The sequence below is a fragment of the Lithobates pipiens genome, unplaced genomic scaffold (assembly GCF_037356315.1).
Source record: "Lithobates pipiens isolate NorthernLeopardFrog02 unplaced genomic scaffold, aLitPip1_a1.2 Scaffold_8, whole genome shotgun sequence".
Lineage (NCBI taxonomy): Eukaryota > Metazoa > Chordata > Amphibia > Anura > Ranidae > Lithobates > Lithobates pipiens.
Genome location: NW_027507903.1, coordinates 493,237,321 through 493,264,389, shown reverse-complemented (window position 1 = coordinate 493,264,389; position 27,069 = coordinate 493,237,321).

Here is a 27,069-nt window from a genome sequence, read left to right as displayed (position 1 = left end):
TAACGCCATATAGCTCTGTGTGTGTTACTGCCAGTTTAATACCACATAGATTTGTGTGCGTTGCTGCCATTTTAACACCATATAGTTAGGTGCATCACTGTAGGTTTGGTGCATTATATTGCAGTATATTATAGTGTATCCATGGAGTGTATCTGTGTAATGTTAGTACTCAAATTAAAGTGCACCAAACACTTCTTCACATTAATTAAAGTGCATCTACGTACAGATTTCAACGTCTTCTTTACATTTGGAGAGGCAGACGTTCCCTTGGCACTGTAAAAGGGCCAGCAACAAATGTGTCCACAGGCAAAGGTGGACGTGGTGGTCAGTCCTCAGGAAGGGCATCATTTCCTCTGTTTAGTGAGTTTGCCTGTGCTATCCACCCACAGCATGCAGAGGAGGGGGTGGACTGGCTTACTAAACCTTCCTCATCCTCCTCATCCTCTGTCACGCAAGCAGAGACAAGTGTGCAGTCCCCTGCAGTTGCCAGAGTGGATAAACCTGCATCCACTCCACTTGTCCACATCTATTCCTGCCATAGCTCCAACATCAGCCATTGAGGAGTCAGCTGAGTTATTTGATCACAGCGTCAGCCACTTGCTCCTTGATGATGCCCAGCCATTACTGGATTCAGATGTTGGTTCTGAGGTTCAGGATGACAGGAACATGAGCCTAGAGAGAGGGGAGAACACTGGTAGACAAACTGGCATTCATGTTCCCCAAGCCACAGCATATTGCAAGTTGTCTCCAGTGGTGATGGAGGAGATGGAAATGGAGATGATGATGATGATGATGATGAGGTCACTGATGCAACTTGGATGCCAGATAGAGCAGAGGAGGAAACGAAGTGAGTTGGCACAACCCCAAGGAGGTTGACATCAAGAAAGAGTAGAGAGCAGCCACCCTATTCCATCACATTCTGCAGCTGTTATCTCCTGGTCCACTCCCCAAAGCTCAGCTGTCTGGGCCTTTTTCAGCACATCTGCAGAAGGTCGCACTGTTGCTATTTGCAAACTGTGTCTTTCAGGCACATCAAATGTGGCAAAAACACCAACCATTTGGGTGCCACATGCTTAACAAGGCTTTTAATGTCCAACCTCTCAGCCCGTTGGCAAGAGTACCTAAAAGCCACACAAAAGGGACACAAATCTGTCCCTCCTCCTCCTTACCCACTTCGTTGATGAGGACAAGGGCCTCTTCCCGACAACCCTGGCCGTTGGTTGTCGGGGTCTGCCGGCGGGGGGCTTATCGGAATCCGGGAGCCCCCTTTAATAAGGGGGCCCCCGGATATCGGCCCCCCACCCTATGTAAATGAGTATGGGGTACAATGTACCCCTACCCATTCACCTGTAAAATAAAAGTACAAAAAAAAACACAACACACGAGATAAAATACTTTATTGCACAGCTCCGGGGGTCTTCCGTCTTCGGGGGTCTTCTCGCCGGACTCCTCCGCTATCTTCTCGTAGCTCTTTTGCTAGCGGAGGAGTCTGGCTTTCTTCCTCGCCGCCGCGGCCTCTTCTTCCGACTTCGGGGGTCTTGTCCCCCTCTTCGGTTCTTCTGCCGGGCCACCGCGCCTTCTTATAGCTTTTTTACAGGCGGTGGCCCGGTCTTCTGTCGCCGCTGCCGCCTTCCGTTCTTTTTCTTCTTCTTCTTCTCCTTCTTCTCCTGGAGATGTTGACTCGACGCTCTCTCTGGCCACAATGCCAGGGACGCGCTGCGCGGCCACTTGTATAGGGACAAGGGGCGGTGTCACATGGCTTTATGTCACATGGGTTGGTCACATGGGTTGATGTCACATGGGGACTGTGACATCTTAAGGGGGCGGGGTCACCATGTGACACCAACCCATGTGACATAAAGCCATGTGACACCGCCCCTTGTCCCTATATAAGTGGCCGTGCAGCTACAAGAAGAGCTAAAAAGAGCTAAAAAGAGCTACAAGAAGATAGCGGAGGAGTCCGGCGAGAAGACCCCCGAAGACGGAAGACCCCCGGAGCGGCCTGGTACGGCTCAGGAGGGGGGGGCACTCACTCGCCCCCCTTTCCTGGCCGACTGGGTAGCGTGCTCGAACAAGGGTCTGTTGTGGACTTGGGGGGACCCCCACGCCGATTTTTTTCGGCGTTGGGGGTTCCCCTTTAAGTCCATACCAGGCGGCGGGGCCAGCGACGTCTCCTTCGCGGGCCCCGCCTACCTGGAGACGTGCTCGAAATGAGCGGACTTTCGCGTGTGTGGGCGAGTCCGTTCATTTCGAAAGTACGGCGGACTTAGTATGCCGTATTAGTCCGCTGAAAAAGTGCCGTGTGTGGGCAAGTAGCCCGTTCGAAAATTCCGACGGACAGTTTGAGGTCCTGTCAGATGATGATGAGTGGGACTCGTTCAGTTCAGCGTCATCCATGGATGATGAGTGTCAGGGTGCAACGAAGCGTGCTGGTTCTCCCGGCAGAGGGAGTAGTCAGGCTAAGAAGCGTCTGCCTCAACTACCCTAATGGCAGTTCCCACTCCGTTTCTATAGAAGGTTCCATGCATGGTGACGGTGATGTTCCTTAGTCTGGCTCTCCCGTAGGGATTATGTTGTATGCTTTTTGGTTTGCACCATTTATTATGTTCTTGTTTTGTATAGTCATATTCAATTATTTTGTAAATATGTTTTATTTATTTATTTATTATGGTTTTATTGTATATAAGTTGTTGTTTGTAAGATTTTCAATAAACAAAATTAACCCCTCATAATGGACACAGCGGGTGTACAGACCGGGGAACTCAGCACAGGGATGGTGGGAACCCCTCATAATGGGCACAGTGGGTGTACAGACCCGGGAACTCAGCACAGGGATGGTGAGAACCCCTCATAATGGACACAGCAGGTGTACAGACCCAGGAACTCAGCACAGGGATGGTGGGAACCCCTCATAATGGGCACAGCGGGTATACAGACCGGGGAACTCAGCACAGGGATGGTGAGAACCCCTCATAATGGACACAGCAGTTGTACAGACCTGGGAACTCAGCACAGGGATGGTGGGAACCCCTCATAATGGGCACAGTGGGTGTACAGACCTGGGAACTCAGCACAGGGATGGTGGGAACCCCTCATAATTGGCACAGCGGGTGTACAGACCTGGGAACTCAGCACAGGGATGGTGGGAACCCCTCATAATTGGCACAGTGGGTTTACAGACCCGGGAACTCAGCACAGGGATGGTGGGAACCCCTCATAATGGGCACAGTGGGTGTACAGACCGGGGAACTCAGCACAGGGATGGTGAGAACCCCTCATAATGGACACAGCGGGTGTACAGACCGGGGAACTCAGCACAGGGATGGTGGGAACCTCTCATAATGGGCACAGTGGGTATACAGACCGGGGAACTCAGCACAGGGATGGTGGGAACCCCTCATAATGGACACAGCAGGTGTACAGACCTGGGAACTCAGCACAGGGATGGTGGGAACCCCTCATAATGGGCACAGTGGGTGTACAGACCTGGGAACTCAGCACAGGGATGGTGGGAACCCCTCATAATGGGCACAGTGGGTGTACAGACCTGGGAACTCAGGACAGGGATGGTGGGAAACTGCCATTCCTCTCCTTGTCAGCGAGGTGAGAGGTTGCTAGTTCCTTTGCTCCTGTGCTTCCAGAGACCAGGGGCTAGAGTTGCTTCTCTGCCCCAGGAGGGATGCTGGATCCTGCGGAGGACCCCGGCGGGGGCCCCCTGGCTAGGCCTGGCCAAAGGAGTGATGATTCCCTGCCTGCCTTTAGACAGAGGATTGTTGGGAAGCTGAAGCAGATTGAGAAAGAAGAGGAGAGATTGTTGATGTTGATGACTGAATTTCGGAAGAAAAAGCAAGTTTGTGCCAAATTGTACAGCAAGAGGAGGCCGGCTCTGAGGCCTGAGTTGAAGGACTTGGAGGAAGCTGTTAAGAGGCAGAAGGAGCTGGTGAGCTCTCTGAAGGAGAACAGTGGCATATTTAAAGAGAAATATAAGAATGAGGAGCGATTTAATCGCATGAGGAGAAGAGCCGCGTCCTGCATGGAAGGTGATCCAACCAATGAGGAGATGCAAGTAAAGTCGGAGTCAGCAGAGAGTGAGAAAGTGGGCCCGGAGGATGAGCCCAGCGTTTCAACACCTCAGACACCTGCTGAGCCCTCAATGGCGGAGGCCTCTGTCCCCTTCCCTCCCCAGCAATGTGGAACATCTGAGTTGGAGGATGAAGGTTCTAACATGCTGGATGCGATCAACAAACTGGAGACCAGTCCAGATTCAGCTCCCCAGGATGGTGAGGAGAAGATGGACACCATTCCTAGTCCTGTGGAGGAAAGACCTGTGGAGAGAGCAGGTGCAGGTACAGTGTGTGTGCAGGATGGTGGGAACTTTAATGACAATGGGCCTGCTGAGGGTTGTAGTGCTTCAGACAGTCAGCCCAGACCCATAGACAATGTACTGCAAGCAATAAATAACTGTCAGCTTCAGTCTGCAGAGAGGTCCATGGACAATACAGTGACTTTGCCTGGACCAGGCACAGCGGCTGTTCCTGTGAATGGTGGAGGGGATGCTGGGAGCAGTAGTACTACAGCTCTCCAGGAGTCTACAGCAGCCAAGACTGTAATGGCTCCCAGGATTGAAGCAGAGTGTTCGGGGGAGGGGGTGGGTCCTGCTAATCAGAAGACTGCTATCCCAGCTGATTCAGACTCTCTGCCAGCAGGTTTGAATGTATCTGAGGACAAGACTGCAAATGCTGGTGGTGGAAGAAAAACTTATGCTGGTGTTGCTGCCACAGGATCTGGGAAGGGGGAACAAGCAGGGAGGGAGCATGGGGATGTTTTATCTTCCTCCCTGTTTAAAAGGAGGAATGTTGTACAGTTGAAATGGGAAGGCGATGGAAACCCCCCACATAGGAGGACAGTGGTGGATAAAATCCTGCAGATGGGGTTTAGGCCTGCAGATATCTTCGCCCTGATCAGTCCGGCAGGTTCCTATGAGTATGATTTGTCCTTTATCCGTCCCGAGTCTTTGGACATATTTTGGGAGAAGTTTGAACACGTGTGTAGGGGCCTCCCGGACTGGAAAGGGCTCATCCCCAAACTTATTTCGCGCCAGCCCCTCATTAAGATGGTGACAATACTTGTGCGCAATGAATCCATACCACAAGGGGATCTGACTGTATGGTTGAGGAGGTATGGGGACGTCCTGAGCCCCCTAAGAAAGATTTTGGACGATCGGGGAATATGGACAGGGGATGGTCTGTGCAGCTGAAATCAATTAAGTCATTGATAATGTTGTGCAGCATCTGCCATCCTCAGCTTTCCTGGGGAGGGACAGGCTGACCATCTTCTACCCGGGCCAGCCAAAGCTCTGCAACAAGTGTGGAGATAAAGGGCATCTTGCATCCTCCTGTCCAGTGATGAAGTGCTCTCTGTGTCAGGGTATAGGACATTTGGCAAAGGACTGTAATATTATAAGGTGTAATCTGTGCAATGCGGTGGGACATCCTTACAGTCAATGTCCTGAGGCAATGCACAACAAGCCTGAGCTCATGAGAGAGTTTTTCCGTCTGGGCATGGAGGATGCTCAGAGCTCAGCAGCTGGAGGGCCTGTGAGTCCATCTGAGTCTGTGCCCATACCCAATGTGTCTGTGTCTCCCCAGTCTGTGCCCATACCCAATGTGTCTCCCCAGTCTGTGCCCATACCCAATGTGTCTCCCCAGTCTGTGCCCATACCCAATGTGTCTCCCCAGTCTGTGCCCATACCCAATGTGTCTGCGTCTCCCCAGTCTGTGCCCATACCCAATGTGTCTGTGTCTCCCCAGTCTGTGCCAATACCCAATGTGTCTGCGTCTCCCCAGTCTGTGTCAATACCCAATGTGTCTGTGTCTCCCAAGTCTGTGGGTAAGGTTTCAGTTGCCAAGAATGTGTCCAATCCTTCTGTGTCTTATCCTTCTGTGTCTTCTAAAATTGCAGAGGCAGCAAGAGGTGCTGAGGCTGGTGCATCAAGTGTGGTGCCAGTCCCCCTCCCTCGACGCTGCAGGGTCTCTGTTATGGGTCATGGGGTGCAGAGGAGTGGGGTGGATGGTGAAGAGGCTGGCCTGGTGGTAGATAAGGGAAGGGAGAGTGGGGGGGAGGATAGGTGTGGGGAGGTTGTTGGCTCTGATTTGTCCAAGGATGATATGGAGTGGTTGGGGGATAAAAGGAAGAGGGGCAAAAGGAAGGGGAAGAAAAGAGGTACAGTTACCTTAAGTCCTGAGGTTTTGCATGTAGAAAATAAGTTTGAGGTCCTGTCAGATGATGATGATGATGATGATGATGATGATTGGGACTCGTTCAGTTCAGCGTCCTCCATGGATGATGAGTGTCAGGGTGCAACGAAGCGCGCTGGTTCTCCCGGCAGAGGGAGTAGTCAGGCTAAGAAGCGTCTGCCTCAACTACCCTAATGGCAGTTCCCACTCCGTTTCTATAGAAGGCTCCATGCATGGTGACGGTGATGTTCCTTAGTCTGGCTCTCCCATACGGATTATGTTGTACGCTTTTTGGTTTGCACCATTTATTATTATGTTCTTGTTTTGTATAGTCATATTCAATTATTTTGTAAATATGTTTTATTTATTTATTATGGTTTTATTGTATATAAGTTGTTGTTTGTAAGATTTTCAATAAACAAAATTAACCCCTCATAATGGGCACAGTGGGTGTACAGACCTGGGAACTCAGCACAGGGATGGTGGGAACCCCTCATAATTGGCACAGCGGGTGTACAGACCTGGGAACTCAGCACAGGGATGGTGGGAACCCTTCATAATTGGCACAGCGGGTGTACAGACCTGGGAACTCAGCACAGGGATGGTGGGAACCCTTCATAATTGGCACAGCGGGTTTACAGACCCGGGAACTCAGCACAGGGATTTTGGGAACCCCTCATAATGGGCACAGTGGGTGTACAGACCAGGGAACTCATCACAGGGATGGTGGGAAACTGCCATTCCTCTCCTTGACAGCGAGGTGTGAGGTTGCTAGTTCCTTTGCTCCTGTGCTTCCAGAGACCAGGGGCTAGAGTTGCTTCTCTGCCCCAGGAGGGATGCTGGATCCTGGGGAGGACCCCGGCGGGGGCCCCCTGGCTAGGCCTGTGGAAGATTCTGGGCCTGGCCAAAGGAGTGAGGAGTCCCTGCCTGCCTTTAGACAGAGGATTGTTGGAAACCTGAAGCAGATTGAGGAAGAAGAGGAGAGATTGTTGATGTTGATGACTGAATTTCGGAAGAAAAAGCAAGTTTGTGCCAAATTGTATATCAAGAGGAGGTCAGCTCTGAGGCCTGAGTTGAAGGACTTAGAGCAAGCTGTTAAGAGGCAGAAAGAGCTGGTGAGCTCTCTGAAGGAGAACAGTGGCATTTTTAAAGAGAAATATAAGAATGAGGAGCAATTTAATCGCATGAGGAGAAGAGCCGCGTCCTGCATGGAAGGTGATCCAACCAGTGAGGAGATGCAAGTACAGTCGGAGTCAGCAGAGAGTGAGAAAGTGGGCCCGGAGGATGAGCCCAGTGTTTCAACACCTCAGACACCTGCTGAGCCCTCAATGACGGAGGCCTCTGTCCCCTTCCCTCCCCAGCAATATGGAACATCTGAGTTGGAGGATGAAGGTTCTGACATGCTGGATGCGATCAACAAACTGGAGACCAGTCCAGATTCAGCTCCCCAGGATGGTGAGGAGAAGATGCTGAGGCTGGTGCATCAAGTGCGGTGCCAGTCCCCCTCCCCCGATGCTGCAGGGTCTCTGTTAAGGGTCATGGGGTGCAGAGGAGTGGGGTGGATGGTGAAGAGGCTGGCGTGGTGGTAGATAAGGGAAGGGAGAGTGGGGGGGAGGATAGGTGTGGGGAGGTTGTTGACTCTGATTTGTCCAAGGATGATATGGAGTGGTTGGAGGATAAAAGGAAGAGGGGCAAAAGGAAGGGGATGAAAAGAGGTGCAGTTACCTTAAGTCCTGAGGTTTTGCATGTAGAAAATAAGTTTGAGGTCCTGTCAGATGATGATGAGTGGGACTCGTTCAGTTCAGCGTCCTCCATGGATGATGAGTGTCAGGGTGCAACGAAGCGTGCTGGTTCTCCCGGCAGAGGGAGTAGTCAGGCTAAGAAGCGTCTGCCTCAACTACCCTAATGGCAGTTCCCACTCCGTTTCTATAGAAGGTTCCATGCATGGTGACGGTGATGTTCCTTAGTCTGGCTCTCCCGTAGGGATTATGTTGTATGCTTTTTGGTTTGCACCATTTATTATGTTCTTGTTTTGTATAGTCATATTCAATTATTTTGTAAATATGTTTTATTTATTTATTTATTATGGTTTTATTGTATATAAGTTGTTGTTTGTAAGATTTTCAATAAACAAAATTAACCCCTCATAATGGACACAGCGGGTGTACAGACCGGGGAACTCAGCACAGGGATGGTGGGAACCCCTCATAATGGGCACAGCGGGTGTACAGACCCGGGAACTCAGCACAGGGATGGTGGGAATCCCTGATAATGGGCACTGCGGGTGTACAGACCTGGGAACTCAGCACAGAGATGGTGGGATCCCTCAAAATGGGCACAGCAGGTGTGCAGACCTCTGGGGGGGGGGGGGGGGGGCAGCATTTATTAGAAATTATTGGCTATATTTTTTTCCTGCAGCTGCTGACTGCTGGTGGAAGGGAGAGGAGAAAAAGACAATTTCAGATGCTGCAAGTGAAGGAAAATACAGCCCAGTTCTAGTAAATGCTGCACTAGTATCAACAGTAACCTGGAGAATCCCTATGGACTAGTAGTGGGCAGCAGCCTGGTCACCAGCAGAAGAAAGAAACAAACAGAGCCAACACACTGACTGCCCTGCACAGCACTGGTATCAGTAATAGCATTGTGTGTGTAGCTGGACACTGATCACTCACCCACATCCTCTGCTTCTAACCTGCTGTGCTGTGATCAGGGGAGGGGGGACATTCCTGGGAGCTCAGGGGTTATCAGGAAGAGCTGAACTGAACGCTGATATCATATCATCCTGTCCTTAAAGTTGCAGACAGCAAGGAACTATTTACTGTGCCATGTAATGGGTGGGATGTAATGCAAATGTAAAGGCTCGGGGATGAGCGGTGTGTATAGGGCGGCATTTACAAACACCAATCTGCATTTTCCTTCACTGGTGTTTCCTTATACACAGGATCTGCGCCTCTCCCCAGCTAGGACTTTGTGTGTTTGTCAGTGCCCAAGACGAGTGTCGGGAGCTGGACGGAAGACACTTACAGGCTGCTTTGTGTATTGTTCCTAGGAGGGGAGTGCAGATCGCTCCTATACACCTGTACTGCAGAGCAGCTCCACCAAAATTCTTCTGCTTTCTCGAGTTACTGAGCTGCGCCCTGTCTCCTCACTCCTCCCCTCCTCCTCACGCTTATCTGTCCTGTTATACTAACGCCCAGCTCTACACACAAGACTGTTATCTCCACACCAGAGAGCTGTGTATACACAGCTGCCAGAGTTACGCCCTAGGTGGCAGTGCGCCCTAGGTGGCTGCCTAATCCGCCTAGTGGTAGCACTGGCCCTGCATGTACGATGTCACTGTTTACAGTCAATCAGTGTACACACTGTGACATTCTGTTCCCCGCTGTATTTATATTCCCTGCTGGGCTGAGGGGGCCTGGGGGAGCCCCATCTGTTCACCTCTGGAGCTTAGAGACTTTAGATCGTGGTGGCCGCTGTAGCAAGTAAATCCTTGTACACACGATCAGATTTTCGGATTAACGTTTCTCCGTTTTTTGTTGCATGCTGGTCTCATGTCGAAAGTGAAGAGGTTACTCTTCATACAAAAATTGTCATAAGACAGAATTCAACTTCAGAAGTGACGTAATGTGTTAAATAATTTTGTATGTATTCTTTTGTTTCTGAGCAATGAGCATGCATTTTCTTGCTCTTACGATTTTTGTCAGGCAAAAACCATAGTAATTAAATGAAAATCGGATGTTGTGTTCACGTAGGATTAAAATGTAATAATCTGCATTTCCCGCTTTTGTCGTATAAAAAATAGGAATCTGCTGTCGAAAGCACCATACTAATGATCCCAAAATCAGCATTTTTATATCATGTGCATTGCCTTTAGTGTTGAGCCAATCAGGCAGAAGAAGAGTGCTGGCAGGCTAGGGGCAGTTGGAGCCTGGAACTGTAAATGATCAATGCAGGGCAGGCACAGAGACGAGTCCATGTGTGATGCCCACTCAGCAGACAGTCCAGCAGTCCAAACGCAGAGGGATCGCTGGCTATGGCAGATTTACACAAGAAAGGTACAGTTTAATGACATGGCACACACCCTTCCAAATGCCCTGGGCTTTGCCTATTTTCATTTATAAAGCAGGGAGCAGCCAAATGTGATTATCATTATCATCATGATCACAGGTGCTTTGAGCCACAGCATCTATACTGTGTGATTATCATGATCAGAATGATGATGGTCATTGAAGGAAGGACAGTAAAATGCAAGCTGGTCATAGTGTTTGTGTTTTTTTTTTTTTTTTTAAAGAATATGTTTTTAAACTTTTGTAGAGGCTACAGCAACAACTAAGGGCCCTTTCACATGGACGTGTCCATGTATGGGCTCCACTTGCTCAATGGGGGATCATAGATCAATGGGGGATCACAGACGTACAGGTACGTCCCATTAAATTTGTCGCCGTGCCATCGGTCGAGACCTCCGTGAGTCTGATTGCAGGTCTCACGGACTCGATCGCCGCAGGGATACCTGTGATTGTCTCACGGGGAGGAAGAATGGGGAAATGCTAATGTAAACAAGCATCTCCCCGTTCTGCCTAGTGACAGTGTCACTGATCTCTGCTCCCTGTGATTGGAGCAGAGATCAGTGATGTGTCATACACAGCCACGCTCCCCCCACAGTTAGAAACACTCCCCAGGGCTCACTTAACCCCTACACTGCCACCTAGTGGTTAATCCCTTCACTGCCAGTGTCATTTACACAGGAATCAGAGCATTTGTATAGCACTGATTGATGTATAAATGACAATGGTCCCAAAAATGTGTCCAAAATGTCCAATGTGTCCGCCATAATGTCGCAGTCATGATAAAAATCGCTGATCGCCGCCATTACTAGTAAAAAAAAAATATTATTGATAATGCCATAAAACTATCCCCTATTTTGTAAACGCTATAACTTTTGCACAAACCAATCAATAATCACTTTTTGAGATTTTTTTTTACCAAAAATATGTAGAAGAATACGTATTCTTGGCCTAAACTGAGGAAAAAAATTGTTTTTTTTATATATGGTTGGGGGATATTTATAATAGCAAAATGTAAAAAAGAATGTGTTTTTTTCAAAATTGTCGCTCTTTTTTTGTTTATAGCGCAAAAAATAAAAACCACAGAGGTGATCAAATACCACCAAAAGAAAGCTCTATTTGTGGGGAAAAAAGGATGTCAATTTTGTTTGGGAGCCACGTCGCATGACAAATTGTCAGTTAAAGCGACGCAGTGCCGAATCGCAAAAAGTGCTCTGGTCTTTTGCCTGCAAAATGGTCCGGGGCTTAAGTGGTTAAACCAAAATGGTCAAGCCAGCCATAGATAGACTTTGCATGCTTTTTCTGGTGGGGAAGGCTCCCCTGTAAACTATCACAAGTCCGTTTACATCCACTGCTCCATAGTGATGAATGGAGGGTTAGATTGGGTCTGCCCAGGGCTACCAATAAGGGTATACAATTGGGTCTTTAGTAAACATGGAGACAGCAATGTCATCATTACATGGCAAATCTCAAATCATGTGACATTAAAGCTTCCCTTCAAGAACAATTATCAATATAACCTTATCACATACTGTCCTTCAAGGTAGCTGTGTATATGCAAAGTCAGCAGGGTTTGAGATAACTCAAGGATTATATAGTATAATTTAACATAGGAAGTACACAATATAACTTTGCTAAGGTCTCGACTCTTGGACTTTTGAACTCAATGCTACCAAATCATGACTAAGATGATTTGTTCAGTAGCCTGAATCCCAGAATAAAAAGGAAAGGTGCATGATATGGGTTTAAAATTTCCACATTTTGAGTGCTAAAAAAACTAAATTTTACATATTGGAAAAGTAATAAAAATATAATTTAACACAATTATGTATTCACCAAAAGATAATTCAACGTACAAAATGCAACAAGTATCATGACTATTGTATAACTGATGTGACTTACTGACCCAACATTTTCCTTCTTAAACTGCTACGCCCCTCCCCATTTACTACCCCAGAAATGGAGACCACACCCATCTGGAGTAAACATGGCCGTAAGCAGCCAATTATCTTTATTATCAAAATATTCAAACAATTAACATAAATAACATAAATTAACATAACTAAATCAGGTAGTAAGGCACTTCCTCCATTGCAACTCCTCCCCGTTGGTCTGTGCTAGGATAACCCACCAATCACCATAAACCATTAACGGCACTGCGGTACCCAAACTATAACGGACCTCAAGCTGACAAACTATCTCAGAGGCCAAACACTGCCCGCAGTGCACCTGACTACCCACTGTAGCTAAACTACTGTTAGCTATATCACCAACTGACGGGTACTATACCACCGATAGGCCCCGAACTCTTCCATCCCTGGGGTAAAATCCTTCATCCGCACAGACCAACAACATGCCACAGCAAGCAAGGGCAACACCTTACCCTTGCATGCCCTGCCACACCCTCACAGCTCGCTGGATCCCGTCCTGGATCCCCAGGGACCAAATATCGGTACCCACATCGTTCAGGTGAACCCCATCCCTCTTCAGGTAGCGCCAGGTGTCCACTTCCAATTCAAGATGCCGTATAGCCAAACCCCCATTACTGACTACAAAACCGCTAACTTCCTTATTGACCTTTCTCCGGGCCCTGTTCAGCCGGTCTATCGACCTTGCGAACCTCCATGCTGTCCTGGCCACCATGTCAGACCACAGAATAACCATGTGTGGAAAAGCAAGGCGTAGCTGCCAAAAATCGAACTTGATCTCCTTGATGAGATCCAGCATGGTCTTGACCCCCAGGTCATTGCCACCGACGTGCAGCACCAGCACATCCGGAGGCCCGTCCCAGCGGGCAAAACGGTGGACTTCCGACACCGCCCTGCCCCACAGCATGCCTGGCACCCCCAGCCAGCGTATTAGTGCATCTTGCCTAGAAAACCCAAGCTGACGACCCTCCGGGCGGGCATCTCCCCATCTTGCCCCTCAACAAACCTATGAGTGACCCACTATCCACACCATGCCCGGCCGGCCGCCTGTAAGAAAGGAAGAGAAGAAAAAACATACCCCCAACATCAATATAAAAACATACAAACCACAAAGAAAAAAACCAAACAATCAACAATAAGCAGTCACCTATCCCCCACCCGGCACTTCACGCAACCAACAAATGAGGGCGAATGTACAACCGAAACCTCCTGGATTCCCATCTCCCAATGCGCTTAACCGCCGCCTCATCCAGACCCCACCGGACCGCCTCAGTGGCCGCCCCAATGCGGAAGGAATGTGAGGAAAACTTTTGCTCCCCCAAACCCAAGGCCTGCAAGCATCGCTTAAAAATCGCAGAAAACTGGAAACGCGAGAGAAATTGCCCATCCTGATGCACCAAAAATGGCCCGTGGATCGCAGGGCGAACCGCCAAAAATTTCTGCACCAAACCAATAGGGCACAAAGGCGAACCCAGCAAGGCAAACACCTGCACCGACTTGCCCTTGCCCTGTTGATCTGTTTTGGAGCGGCATACCCGGATGGACAACCTGTCCACCTCACACACCACCGCGTCCCAGCCCAAACCACCCTGCCGGCTCCGCGATGGGCTAACCAGCTCGCTAACCCGCAAAGCCCCAAAAAATGCCAAAGCAAAAGCCGCTCTGAACAAAACCACCTCGTATGGCAACGAACAGGCACCCACCACTTGCTCCAACAACCGGCCCAAAAGCTCGAACGAAACCGGGCGCCTAGGATCCCTCCTGACCTGAGAACGCCGATAGCCCTTCATGGCCTGACTGACCAAGAAATCCTTTGTCGCGTCCGGCAAACCCTTGAGCTTGAACCAAAACGCCAACCCAGCTAATTTTTTAGTAAGCCCGGACGCAGACACCCCAGCTTCAAAGTTCCTGGCCACAAAATAAACAACCAACAAGCACAGATCCTGTTCCTCCTGACCCCCCAAGGCCTGCTGCATGAAGGCAGCCCACTCTCTCCACACCCTGCTGTATGCGGACCATGTCGCCTCGCTCACCGACCGCCGTATCCAGCCCGTCACTCGTCCAAGACAATCCTCCACAGCCATTCCGGACAAGGGACCCCTTGCTGTTCCGCCCCCGGTGCCAATTCCCGAAACCTGTCCCACTGGAAGCGAGACAAAGCATCAGTGATGACGTTCTCAACGCCTGGAAGGTGCACAGCATAAATAAACACATTCAACTGTAAGCAGCGCAACACAAGGTGCCTGAGCAACCGGACCACTGGCGGCGACGTCGCCGACACCTTGTTGATCACCTGCACCACCCCTAAATTGTCCCCATGAAAGCGCACCTTCAGATTCCGGAAAGCCTCTCCCCACAGTTCGACCGCCAAAACCACCGGAAAAAGCTCCAGCAGCAACATGTTTTACCCAGGCCCGCCTCCTTCCATGAAGCCGGCCAAGGCCCTGTGCTCCATTTGCCCTGGAAAAAGGCACCGAAGCCCGACGCCCCCGCTGCATCCGTGTACAGTTCCAGATCAAAATTGCTGAGGGGGCCCGACATCCACAGCGCCCTGCCGTTGAAATTAGCCAGGAACGCGTGCCACGTCGCAAGGTCATCCCTATGTGCCCTGACCAAGCGCACATAGTGCTTGGGCGAGGTGGCCCCAGCAGTACTGGCTGACAGCCGTCGGCAGAACACCCTCCCCATTGGCAGTATGCGACACGCAAAGTTCAACTTACCCAGCAGCGATTGCAGTGGCCTAAGTTGAACCTTACGTAAGCCCAACATCCCGCGAATCTCCGCTTGGAGCGCCCTCAGTGTCTCCTCCGGCAACCTACACTCCATCCTCTCTGAGTCCAGCACAATGCCCAAGAAGCTCAACACCGTCCGCGGGCCCTCCGTCTTGTCCAGAGCCAAGGGAACGCCAAACTTCTCCACAACGTGTTCCAGCGTAGCCAACAGTATCGCGCACAACTCCGAAGCAGGCGGGCCCACGCAGAGGAAGTCGTCCAGATAATGGATCACTGAGTTCAATCCCGCGACGTCCCGCACCACCCACTCCAGGAAAGAACTGAACCTCTCAAACAGAGTACACGATATGGAACATCCCATGGGCAGGCATCTATCGACGTAGAACCCCTCCTGCCAATGACAACCCAGCAACCGGAAGCTGTCCGGATGGACCGCGAGCAGCCGGAAGGCCGCCTCAATATCGGTCTTAGCCATCAATGCCCCCTTCCCATACTTCGGGACCCAAAAAACTGCCGCGTCAAAGGACGTATAAGACACCGCGCAAATCTCCGGGTCAATAGCATCATTCACCGATCCCCCTTTTGGATACGAGAGATGATGAATGAGCCGAAATTTATTAGGCTCCTTTTTGGGCACCACACCCAAGGGAGACACCACCAAATCTGGAATGGGCGCCGTCGGGAAGGGGCCGCTCATGCGCCCCAAAGCCACCTCCTTCTCCAGTTTCGCAGACACCACCTCGGCGTGAGCCAACGCCGAACGCAGATTACGAGCCAAAGGGGGTGCCACCCCCAGGTGTGCCGGAATATGAAAACCTTCCACAAACCCCCGGGCCAGCAACTGCCCCGCTTCCTGATCCGGATACCTATCGAGAAAAGGCAGCATCCTTCCCACTTTCACCGGAGTTGTCCCCTTTTCCAGACGCATCACCGGACTTGCTCTTTCCTTGCTTGAAACAGCGGGACGAAGGGTGACCCCCACCGCAGCCAGTGCATTCGTGCTTGTACTTGCACGACCCCCCGAACCTACAAGACCCCTCGTTAAACTGCCAACACACCTCTTTTTTCCTTGTGGCCAGTTGTCCGGGGTTAGTGGACCCACCGGTCCCTCCTGGAAAAAACTGGCCAGTCGACCGCGCTGAAGTCATAAGGCGCATCCAAAGACTGATGTCCTTATGATCCCATCGTAAGGACGGGTGAATCGCCCTCCGCTGACGAAACTGTTCGTCGTAACGTAACCACGCCGTTCCCCCGTAGACCCGATAGGCTTCTCCCACGGCGTCCAAGTAGCAAAACAGCGCCGAGCAGTGCTCCGGGTTCCTCTCGCCTATCACACTAGCCAGAATCGCGAACGCCTGCAGCCAATTGGTAAATGTCCTGGGAATGAGCCTGTACCGCCGCTTCTCCTCATCCTCCTTCTTGTGATCCTCCGGCTTCACCCTATCCAGATTGAACTTCTCCAGCGGCAGCAGGGCGAAGATCTCCACATACTCACCCTTCCAGATCTTCTCACGGACCTCAGGCTTCAGATGAGCCCCGAGGGGCCCCTCGAAGCAAACATATACCTCACATTTCGCTGCATCCGCTAAACGGACCAAGTCCTGTTTTTTGGAGGCCTCCGAAGCCGTCCCAGCCCCTGCGGGTGCCGATCCCGCCCCCAGGTCAGCCACCGCAGCCACTACGGCGGCAGGCGCCGTTGGCTCCGCAGCCCCCATCGTCAACCCCCCGACCCACCCCGCCCCCAACGTCCGCCCCGTCCCCCGTTCCCGGGGCCACCCAAGCCGCCACCGGGGCCCCAGCCCCGCCCACTCCCGGTTCGAACCGATGGACCAGCTCCTTCAAACCCGCCAGAAAACCTCTCAACCCCCCATCTTCCGCCGCGCGGTCCGTTACCACCGCGGTCGGCGCAATGGGCGTGGCCCCCTCCGGCCCCCCCACGCCTCCCCGGCCCCGACCCGCCTTCCCCCCCACATTGCCAGACATAGGATAACAAACATAAGCGGACTCACCGTGTTGCCTGGATGGAGTCCCACCAGCCGAGGGTCCTGGGTCCACTGCCGTCGGAATGCTGGGCCGTCCCTCGTCCTCCGACTGCGACAATTCTCCCTCCGAGCGGACGTCCGCCAACTCCGCCTCGCCTGCCGGCTGCCATCCATCAGAAACGTCACTGGGTGCCGGGGATCCGCGGAGCTCCCTGGACTTCTGCAACCCGCCAGATCCGCCCGCCGACTTCCGCGAGGACTTGCCAGGGCCAGCTTGCCTCCGATCGCAGTGCCGCCCCAGACCACTGCAGGCAGCCGCCGTCCCTCCTCCGTCCGCCACAGCCCGCCGTCCCGACCATCAACCCCAGGAGCGCCACCTGCCGACAGTCCCCTGCGCCCCGGCGGCCATCCTCCCGGGCGTCCCCGATGCCAGCCCCGCCCCCGCCGTCTCCAAGCCATGAGGTGGGGCCCCCCGCACAGTCCTGGACCTTCTGCCACCGGCCGTGAAAATCCTGCACCCCCCCACCTGACCCTCTCCAGCATCATTGTCCCCCAACTCCTCAGACTCCACTGGCCGCGCCGCGCGTTTCGCGGGCGGGCCTGAGTGTCCCCTGCCAACCCTGCCGCTGCCTCCACGTGTCCCAGTGCGGGGGGGGAAGGGGGGTCCGGTGAAAAGCGAGCCGGCGGCCGGGAGCGCCGCGCTCGCTCGCGCCCGCCCGTTACCTTCCCGCTCGGCCACCGGGGGTACCTCACCCAGCGCCGCCGCCAGCCTCGCCTCCAGCCATCCCGGTCCGCGGGATGCCGATTCGGCCTTCAGCCGAGCGAACAGTTCTTCCACGGCCGCATGTTCAAGCTCGTTTCCCTGCAGACTGAGGAGGGGAGGAGCTGCCCACTCTAACACATTAACACTGCTCCTCCCCTCTCAGCCTCTGCATAGAAACGCCCCTTAAGGACACAGACGTCTTCCCCAGTTAACCCTGTCATGCCCGCCTATTTTTTCTGTCTTTGCGGGCTTTCTGTACCTGAATCTGTCTTAACACCTGCTTCTTTTGTAATCTCCTATAGTGCCTTGCAAAAGTATTCACCCCCATGACATTTATCGTGTTTTGTTGCCTCACAACCTGGAATTAACATGGATAGAGGATTTTCTTAATTACATTTACAGAACATGCCCACAACTTTGAAGATTTTTTTTTTATTGTGAAGAAAACAACAAATAGGAAAAATAACAGAAAAGGTCAATGTGCATAACTATTCGCCCCCCCTAAAGTCAATACTTTGTAGAGCCACCTTTTGCGGCTATCAAAGCTCCAAGTAACTTTGGATTAGTCTCTATGAGCTTGCCACATCTTACCACTAGGATTTTTGCCCATTCCTCCTTACAAAACTGCTTCAGCTCCTTCAAGTTGGATGGTTTGCCCTTTTGAACAGCAATCTTTAAGTCTGACCACAGATTTTCTATTGGATTGAGGTCTGGGCTTTGACAAGGCCATTCCAACATATTTACATGTTCCCCCTTAAACCACTCAAGTGTTGCTTTAGCAGTGTGTTTGGGGTTATTGTCCTGCTGTGCCCAACCCCCTTAAACCTCCATTATTTCTCAGCACCGCCCTCAAAGACCCCATAGACCTAACGCTGCTATGACAACAACATTTTTAACCTTCCCTGAGTACCCAAAGAATGATCAAGGAACCACCCAGAAAAAGAAACCACCCCGATTGCCACCTCTCTCTGACAAAATAAAGCTTCAATTAGGGAGGGAGGGAGGGTGGGAAAAACTCTCCTCCTGCCTTCCGATTGCGGCTCGAAATGGGCCTCCGCGCGCCGACTCCGCCCCCTGCCGCGTCACTATTTCAGCCCATCGGAACCGAGCCTCACTGCCCCCCACCTTCGTCATGCCGGCCCTCCCCCTAGTGCCTTGGATACGGACCATTTCTTTCCCTCAACTCTGACCAGTTTCCCAGTCCTGACTGCTGAAAAACATCCCCACAGCATGATGCTGCCACCACCATGTTTCACTGAGGGGGTGGTGTTCTTTGGGTGATGTGATGTGTTGCGTTTGCACCAGACATAACATTTTCTTTGATGGCCAAAAAGTTACATTTTAGTCTCATCAGACCAGAGCACCTTCCTCCATACATTTTGGTAGTCTCCCACGTGCCTTTTCGCAAACTCCAAACGTGCCATTTTGTTTTTTAATGAAAGTAATGGCTTTCTTCTGGCCACTCTGCCATAAAGCCCAACTCTATGGAGCGTACAGCATATTGTCGTCCTATGTACAGATACTCCACTCTCTGCTGGATAACTCTGCAGTTCCTCCAGGGTTACCTTAGGTCTCTGTGCTGCCTCCCTGATTAATGCCCTCCTTGCCCAGTTTTGGTGAGCGACTGTCTCTTGGCAGGTTTGCTGTTGTGCCATGTTCTTTCCATTTGGTTATGATAGATTTGATGGTGCTCCTAGGGATCATCAAAGATTTGGATATTTTTTTATAACCTAACCCTGACTTATACTTCTCAAAAACATTGTCCATTACGTGTTTGGAGAGTTCCTTGGTCTTCATGCCAGTGTTTGGTTAGTGGTGCCTCTTGCTTAGGTGTTGCAGCCTCTGGGACCTTTCAAAAAGGTGTGTATATCCAATGACAGATCATGTGACACTTAGATTGCCCAAAGGTGGACATCATTTCACTAATTATGTGATTTCTGAAGGTAATTGGTTGCACCAGAGCTTTTTATGGGCTTCATAACAAAGGGGGTGAATACATATGCACATACCAATTATCATTTTTTTAAATATATTTTTATGTATATATTTTTCTAATTTTCACCAACTTAGACTATTGTGTTCTGATCTATCACATTTAATTCAGATAAAATGTGAATACTTTTGCAAGGCACTGTATAAGGCAGCACTTTGACTGGCAGCATTCTGAGCCAATCACATACTGTATGCTGAATATAGACCATACTAGCAAAAAAAAAGATAAAAGGGACAACCTCATCAGTTGCCTGTTTCTCCAGAAATATTGCATAATGTAGCACCCTGGAGTTTAGGAATGGTTGCTCCTCAAAAATGTACCTGCCAGCAAGTCATATTGGCTAATTGTTAGAGATCAATTGATTTCTCCCGAAGTTTGACCTTATTGCACTTTTCTCTTCTACTACTAAGTGACCAGCTACCTGGTGGTACTAGATACAAGAAGTTCATTGCAAGGTCGGATTATGGGTATATGGGGTGTCTCGGCCAATGGACAGGGGCTTTCTTGAATCCCTTGGCCTGCTGGGAGAACCTATATATTCAGGTGGAGTCAGGTGATTGGTTTTCTTTGCTACCTGGACGGTTGTCTGGGTGGACGTGTGTTGTATTACCTGGGCACATCTGGCTGCTAGGCTGTCTGAGGGCCTATCTCGAAATAGGAGAGAGCAGCGAAGGGTTGGGACTACATCTTGTAGTCCAACCAAAAGTGACGGTTCTGCTGGTCGGAGAATCTGTCATGGTCGGAGGGAGAAGGGAAGCTGCTGCCACTAAGGGGCCAACCACCTTGTTACCAAGGACCACAGTGACTAACTGAAGCAAGTCCCAGAGCAGCATTCTCACCAGCCAGGGACGGTAAATAATTGGGAAACTTCAGTCAGTATCAAGCCAGGGACCCTGTCAGCAAGGTGATGTTTGCAGAGCAGTCTTGTGTGTCAAGCCAGGGACCAAGCAGGCCAGTGGGGTCAAGCTTGAGAGGTATCTAGCATGCCAAGCTAGGGACCCAGCAGAGGGGTGGGGTGACGCTTGAGGAAGATACCACCGTGAAGATTGGAGCTCAAGGAATTCAATGGCAGTGAATTATCTAGTCTAGTGAGAGACTGGAAGCTCAGTGGGTTGAAGAACAGTGTTAGGAACTGTTAAAAACTGTTGCCATGGGAGACAGCATTCCTACACATGCAGATGTGGCATCTCGCTGGATGCCTTTCCCTGCATGGCTGTCCTCCTGTTGAAGGCTCAGAGTCTGCAAATTGAATTTGCATCTACCTAAGGGTGTCCTTGCCCTAACCCACTCTCCCCCAAAAGTTTGTTAAGAGAAATAAACTCTCTTTTGCATTCAAGAAGTGTCTGGTGCCCAATAACTTTAACTACCTTGCACCCACCATGCCTCATAACCCACCATGTACAGAAGGATGTCAGCTGTCTCTAGCCCTGGAGGTTCTCATTAGACAGAGGGAGGCCTGGGACCTTGCTACAATAACTTTAGTAGAAAAAAGAGTAAGGTCATCCACTTGATTTTAATGTCTGGCAGGGTTGTGTAAATCTCAGCTGGAAAAAAATCCAGCTCCATATACAGTATTTTTTTATTTATCCGTTTATCTAGAGCAGTATCCTAGTTGGGAAAGGCTATAGAGCACTGGTGCCTAACACATGGCCCTCTCTGTATTCCAGCACTGGCACTGAAAGAGAGACTCTACAGTGGATGGAGATATCTCCACCCACAGTACAAAAAAGTCCACTGTCATGACCACCAATCAGGTGGGATGAGTGGAACGGGGGAGTTAAATTTCACAATTTCACTGATTAAATCTCACTGGCACTGACTGCCAATGCATGGGAGTGGGGGGAGTCACTGTCACTGACCATCAATGTGGGACGGGGGGTAACTTTCTCGGTCAGTGACCACCAATGTTAATAGTACTGACATTAGTGCTGGGGAATATTATTGTGTCCACTGACTCTAATACTGGGAATTAGGAATGAGCCGAACAGCCCCTGTTCGGTTTGCACGAGAACTTGAGAACAGGCAAAACATTTGTGCAAATATGCCAACACCGTTAAAGTCTATGGGACACGAACATGAAAAATGCCTTGATGCATGCCCCATGCTTCGTGCCCGCCCTATAGCCGAAATAGGGCTGCAGAGCGGACGCTAACTGCCGGGAGGCCGTTCCTGAATGGCCTCCTGTTTACTTCCGCAATGCGTGCTCCCGCGAGCGCGCATCGGGGAAGTTCTGTGCTGCCGTGTCCCTCGGACACAGCCAGTCACAGATCGCTGTAAACGGCCAATCACAGTGGCCGTTTACAGCGCGATCGGCGTGTCCAATGTGAGATGATCTCATATGTAAACATATGAGATCATCTCTCAGCGCCGCTCTCCCTCCTCACACAGACAGCATGTGAGAAGGGAGAGATCAACGGCTGCAGCAGCCGTAAGTTAAAAAAAGGAAAAAAGTGCCATCCTCCCCCAGTGCCATCCTCCCAAGTACCATCCTGCCCAGTGCCATCCTCCCCAGAGCCACCTGCCCCCAGTGCCACCTGCCCCCAGTGCCACCTGTTAGTGCTATCTGTTCCCAGTGCCACCTGTTAGTGCTATCTGTCCCCAGTGCCACCTGTTGTCAGTGCCATTTGTCCCCAGTGCCATCTGTCATCAGTGCCACGTATAAGTGCCATCTGTCATCAGTGCCACGTGTCATCAGCGCCACATAGTGCCATCTGTCATCAGTGCCACATATTAGTGCCATCTGTCATCAGTGCCACGTATCAGTGCCATTTGTCATTAGTGCCACCTGTCCATGTCACGTGCCATCTGTTGTCAGTGTGTCATGTATATGTATATCTTTAGGGGATTGCGCCTCCCACTCACTATTTATACTACCTCCTTCTCAATAGAATATGCTTAATAATACTTATATTCACTAAATAATCATTGTACCCCCATTATATCCAAAATATATAATTGCAAAAAATATAGCGTCCTTATTGTGCGATTATTTTAATTCGATTGCTCCAATTGTGCCGTCTTAATCACCGATCATCTTCTAATCAAAAGTCCACTTGTGTCAACTAAAATAACCAAAACTGTGCCACCGTCACCAAGCAGAATGGCCACTCACCAGATGTCCCCAATCAGTAAGCCTTCGGTTCATTCAACGGATAACCAATCCACAACGCATTCCTCCCGTTAGCAATTCCTCAACGTCCATATATTCATACAAAATTAAATGGAACCAATATAGTGTATAATCTTTTTAACTAATGGAAAAATCAATAAAAAACGTATTGCACTCACATTTCAATGTATCTATTGGCCGACACCAAGACTTTTCAGCAATGAGAAAACCGCTCTAAAATCGGGCAAGCCACTGATGTTCCGCAGGTGGTGTTAATCTCCCTCCACTGGACCGACCTGTTCCTGGCTTGTATTCAAAGACCGTATGTCTCCCACAACGCCTACGCATTTCGCATGTGTAATTTATGCTCCTAGAACACGTGATGGTGCTCCCTGCATGTTGGGCCTCTCTATGTGGCCAGGCTGTGAAAAAGTCCCACACATGTGGTATCGTAATACTCAGGAGGAGTAGCAGAATTTTTTTGGGGGTGTCATTTGTGGTATACACATGCCATGTGAGAAAAATAACCTATTACAATGACAATTTTGTGGAAAAAAAAATCTTAATTTTGCAAAGAATTGTGGGAAAAAATTACAACATCAAAAAGCTCACCATGCCTCTTACTAAATACCTTGGAATGTCTACTTTCCAAAAAGGGATCATTTGGGGGGTATTTGTACTTTCCTGGCTTGTTCGGGTCGCAAGAAGAAAGATAGTCCACCAGTACATCAGATGTGATCAATTTTGTGCGATTCGCACCCAAGCTTGTAGACTCTCTAACTTTCTCAAAGACCAAATAATATCCACTAATTTGGGTTATTTTTTACCAAAGACATGTAGCAGTGTAAATAGTGGCCAAAATGTATGACGAAAAATGTATAATTTGCATAATTTTGTCACAGAAACAAAGAAATATGCGTTTTTTTTTCAAAATTTTTGGTCTTTTATCATTTATAGCGCAAAAAATAAAAACCCCAGAGGTGATCAAATACCACCAAAAGAAATCTCTATTTGTGGGAAAAAAAGGACAAAAAATTATTTTGGGTACAGTGTTGTATGACTGAGTAATTGTAATTCAAAGTGTGAGAGCACCGAAAGCTGAAAATTGGTCTCGGCAGGAAGGGTGTTTAAGTGCCCAGTAAGCAAGTGGTTAAATATTGTGCCTGGGGCCACGTGTTTAGAACAGTACCGCAGCAAAACAACATTTTCTAAAGAAAAAAATGTAATTCAAAACTGCTCGTGGCTGTAATGTATTGCCGGATACCGGCAAAATACATAAAAAATCATTGAACAAAATGACCTGGGTCCCCTCCCCCTCCCCCAGTCCATTACCAGGCCCTTTGGGTCTGGTATGAATATTAAGGGAAACTCTGCATCAAAATTAAAAAATAAATTTGTGGGAGACTCCCCCAAAATCCATACCAAGTCCTTTAGGTATGGGTTTTAAGGGGAACCCCAAACCAAAATGTAAAAAAAAATCCATACCAGACCCTTATCTGAGCACGTAACCTGACAGACCGCAGGAAAAGTGGGAGGATGACAAGAGAGCGCTCCCTCCGAACCATTTCAGGCCACATACCCTCAACATGGGGAGCGTGTTTTGGGGTGCCCCCAAAACACCTTGCCCCATGTTGATGGGGACAAGGGCCTCTTCCCCACAACCCTTGCCCGTGGTTGTGGGGTTCTGTGGGCTGGGGGCTTATCGGAATCTCAAAGCCCCCTTTAACAAGGGGACACCCATGTGAATGGGTATCAGGTACATTGTACCCCTACACATTCACCAAAAAAGTGTCAAAAAAGTAAAAATGACAGTAGACAGTTTGGGACAATTCCTTTATGTCAGGGCTGGGCTCAGCTCTTTCTTCTCTGAGCTGGCCGCTCAGCTGTCGGCTAATTGCCAGCTCCCATCTCTCTCCACAGTTACCCAGCTGTTGTTGATTCTGCTCATCAGTCCTGCCTTAAAGCCGTCCAGCTCACTTGATCTCTGCCTTCGCCTTTGTCAACATCACAATTACTTTCTCCTGCGTTCCTGTTGAAGACGTTCCTTCTGGCTTCTGATCCTGGTTACTGTACTACTACGTTTATCTCTGGCTCTCTGACGTTTGCTTGGCTGACTACGCGAACCGGTTACTGAACTCTGGCTTGCTTTGTCTACGCTTACTCTGTTTACCTTATTATTATTATTATTATTATTATTATTAATAAACTAGTGTGATTTAACTTTACTTCTGTCTTGGTCTGATTCATGGTTCCTAATACTTTATAAAAAAAATTGCCCGCGATGTCCATTCATCTTCAATCACAGTGCCGACCAGCTGGGAAAAAAAACACGGAAAAACTCTGCCTCGATGGGAGGCTCCCACCGACTGCAGCCTTTTTGCTTTGACAACTGTTAAATAGCTGAGGATGGGGCCACCCGGTGACGTAAGCAGTTCCTTGTGACATCATGTGATGTCATGTAATGTCAGAGGGGACTGTACACAGGTGCTGAATGGGGGCACCGGGAGGGAGATACACAGTACCACCAGCCGACTAATTGGGTGACTATGTGGCAGATGAGGTTTAATGTTGATAACTGGAAAGTTATGCACTTGGGGGCTAAGAATATGCATGCTTCATACATACTAGGGGGAGTACAACTGGGGGAATCTGTAGTGGAAAAGGATCTGGGAGTTTTGGTAGATCATAAGCTCAATAATAACATGCAATGACAAGCTGCGGTTTCCAAAGCGAGCAAAGTCCTTTCTTGCATTAAGAGAGGTATGGATTAGAGAGAGAGATATATCATTTTGCCCCTGTACAAATCATTAGTAAGACCTTATCTGGAATATGCAGTTCAGTCTTGGGCACCAGTTCTCAATAAGGATATCGGGGAGCTGGAGAAAGTGCAGAGAAGGGCAGGCAAACTGATAAGAGGCATGGAGGAGTTCAGCTATTAGAAAACATTAGAGGAGCTGAATTTATTTTCTCTTGTGGGTAAGGCCCCTTTCACACATGCTGATGGTATGTCTGTATTTCATCCATCCGTTTGCGGATGAAATACGGACATCCATTCATCCCTATGGGATAGCGGGTGTCTGCGGATGAGCATCCGCAGACACCCGCTATTGTCCGCCTCCGCAAATGTCCGATTCTGCAGACGGAGGAAAATCCTATTTTTCTGTCCGTCTGCAGAGCGGATCGGATGAACACGGACACACGGTCCGTGCTCGTCCGATCCCCATAGAGGAGAGCGGAGAGCTGACAGGGCGGACAACGGAGCGATCCCCGCTGAGCGAGCGGATCATCACGGGGCGGATCTTTACTGATCCGCCCCGTGTGAAAGGGGCCTTAAGGATTGGGTATATGGGATTGTTTGATATAATTTATTTATTTTTATGGTTGAACTGGATGGACTTGTGTCTTTTTTCAACCTGACTAATTATGTAATGCACCGTACACACGAGCGGATTTTCCGTCTGAAAAAACTTGGATGGTTTTTTCGACATACTTCCGCTCAAGCTTGGCTTGCATACACACGGTCACACAAAAGTTCTCTGAACTTTCGACCGTCAAGAACGCAGTGAAGTACAACACTACGACGGGCCGAGAAAATGAAGTTCAATGCTTCTGAACATGCGTCAAATTGTTTCTGAGCATGCGTAGGAATTTTGCGCGTCAGAATTTGTACAGACGATCGGAATTTCTGATCAGAACTTTTTCCGACTGAAAAATAGAGTGCATGGGGCTTAACTATATGTAAGTATCTGAAGCTTGAGGACATAGCAGAAGGTATGACCAGAGCAAAACGAATCCTGCAGCACTGAGCACACATCTCTGGCTGAATGGAAAAAAGATTGTGGGGAGCGCTGTACAGTCACATGAAATTCTGGTCGGCCAGTGTCTTCCAGAAATGTATGCCTTCAGACAGTGCAAGGTTACTGATCAGCCTCCCTCTTGCTCTGTACTCTTTCTTTTTCTTTATAGCTGTACACTGCTTAATCACACTGATAAGATCTGTGGAAGGCTGAAGCCCACCTGCATTCTGTGTCCAGTGACAGGGTCACACATGATGTGCTGCTGCCTTGTCACTTTGTTGTTCTTTTCAAAGAAGGATTACTGACTTGATCTTGCAGCTCTGGTTTAAATGTCTGCAGTCTGTGACCATCTCTTGTTTCACGTCTGTAGTCTCTGACCATCTCTTGTATCATGTCTTCAGTATCTGACCATCTCTTATATCATGTCTGCAGTCTCCAATCATCTCTTATATCATATCTGCAGTC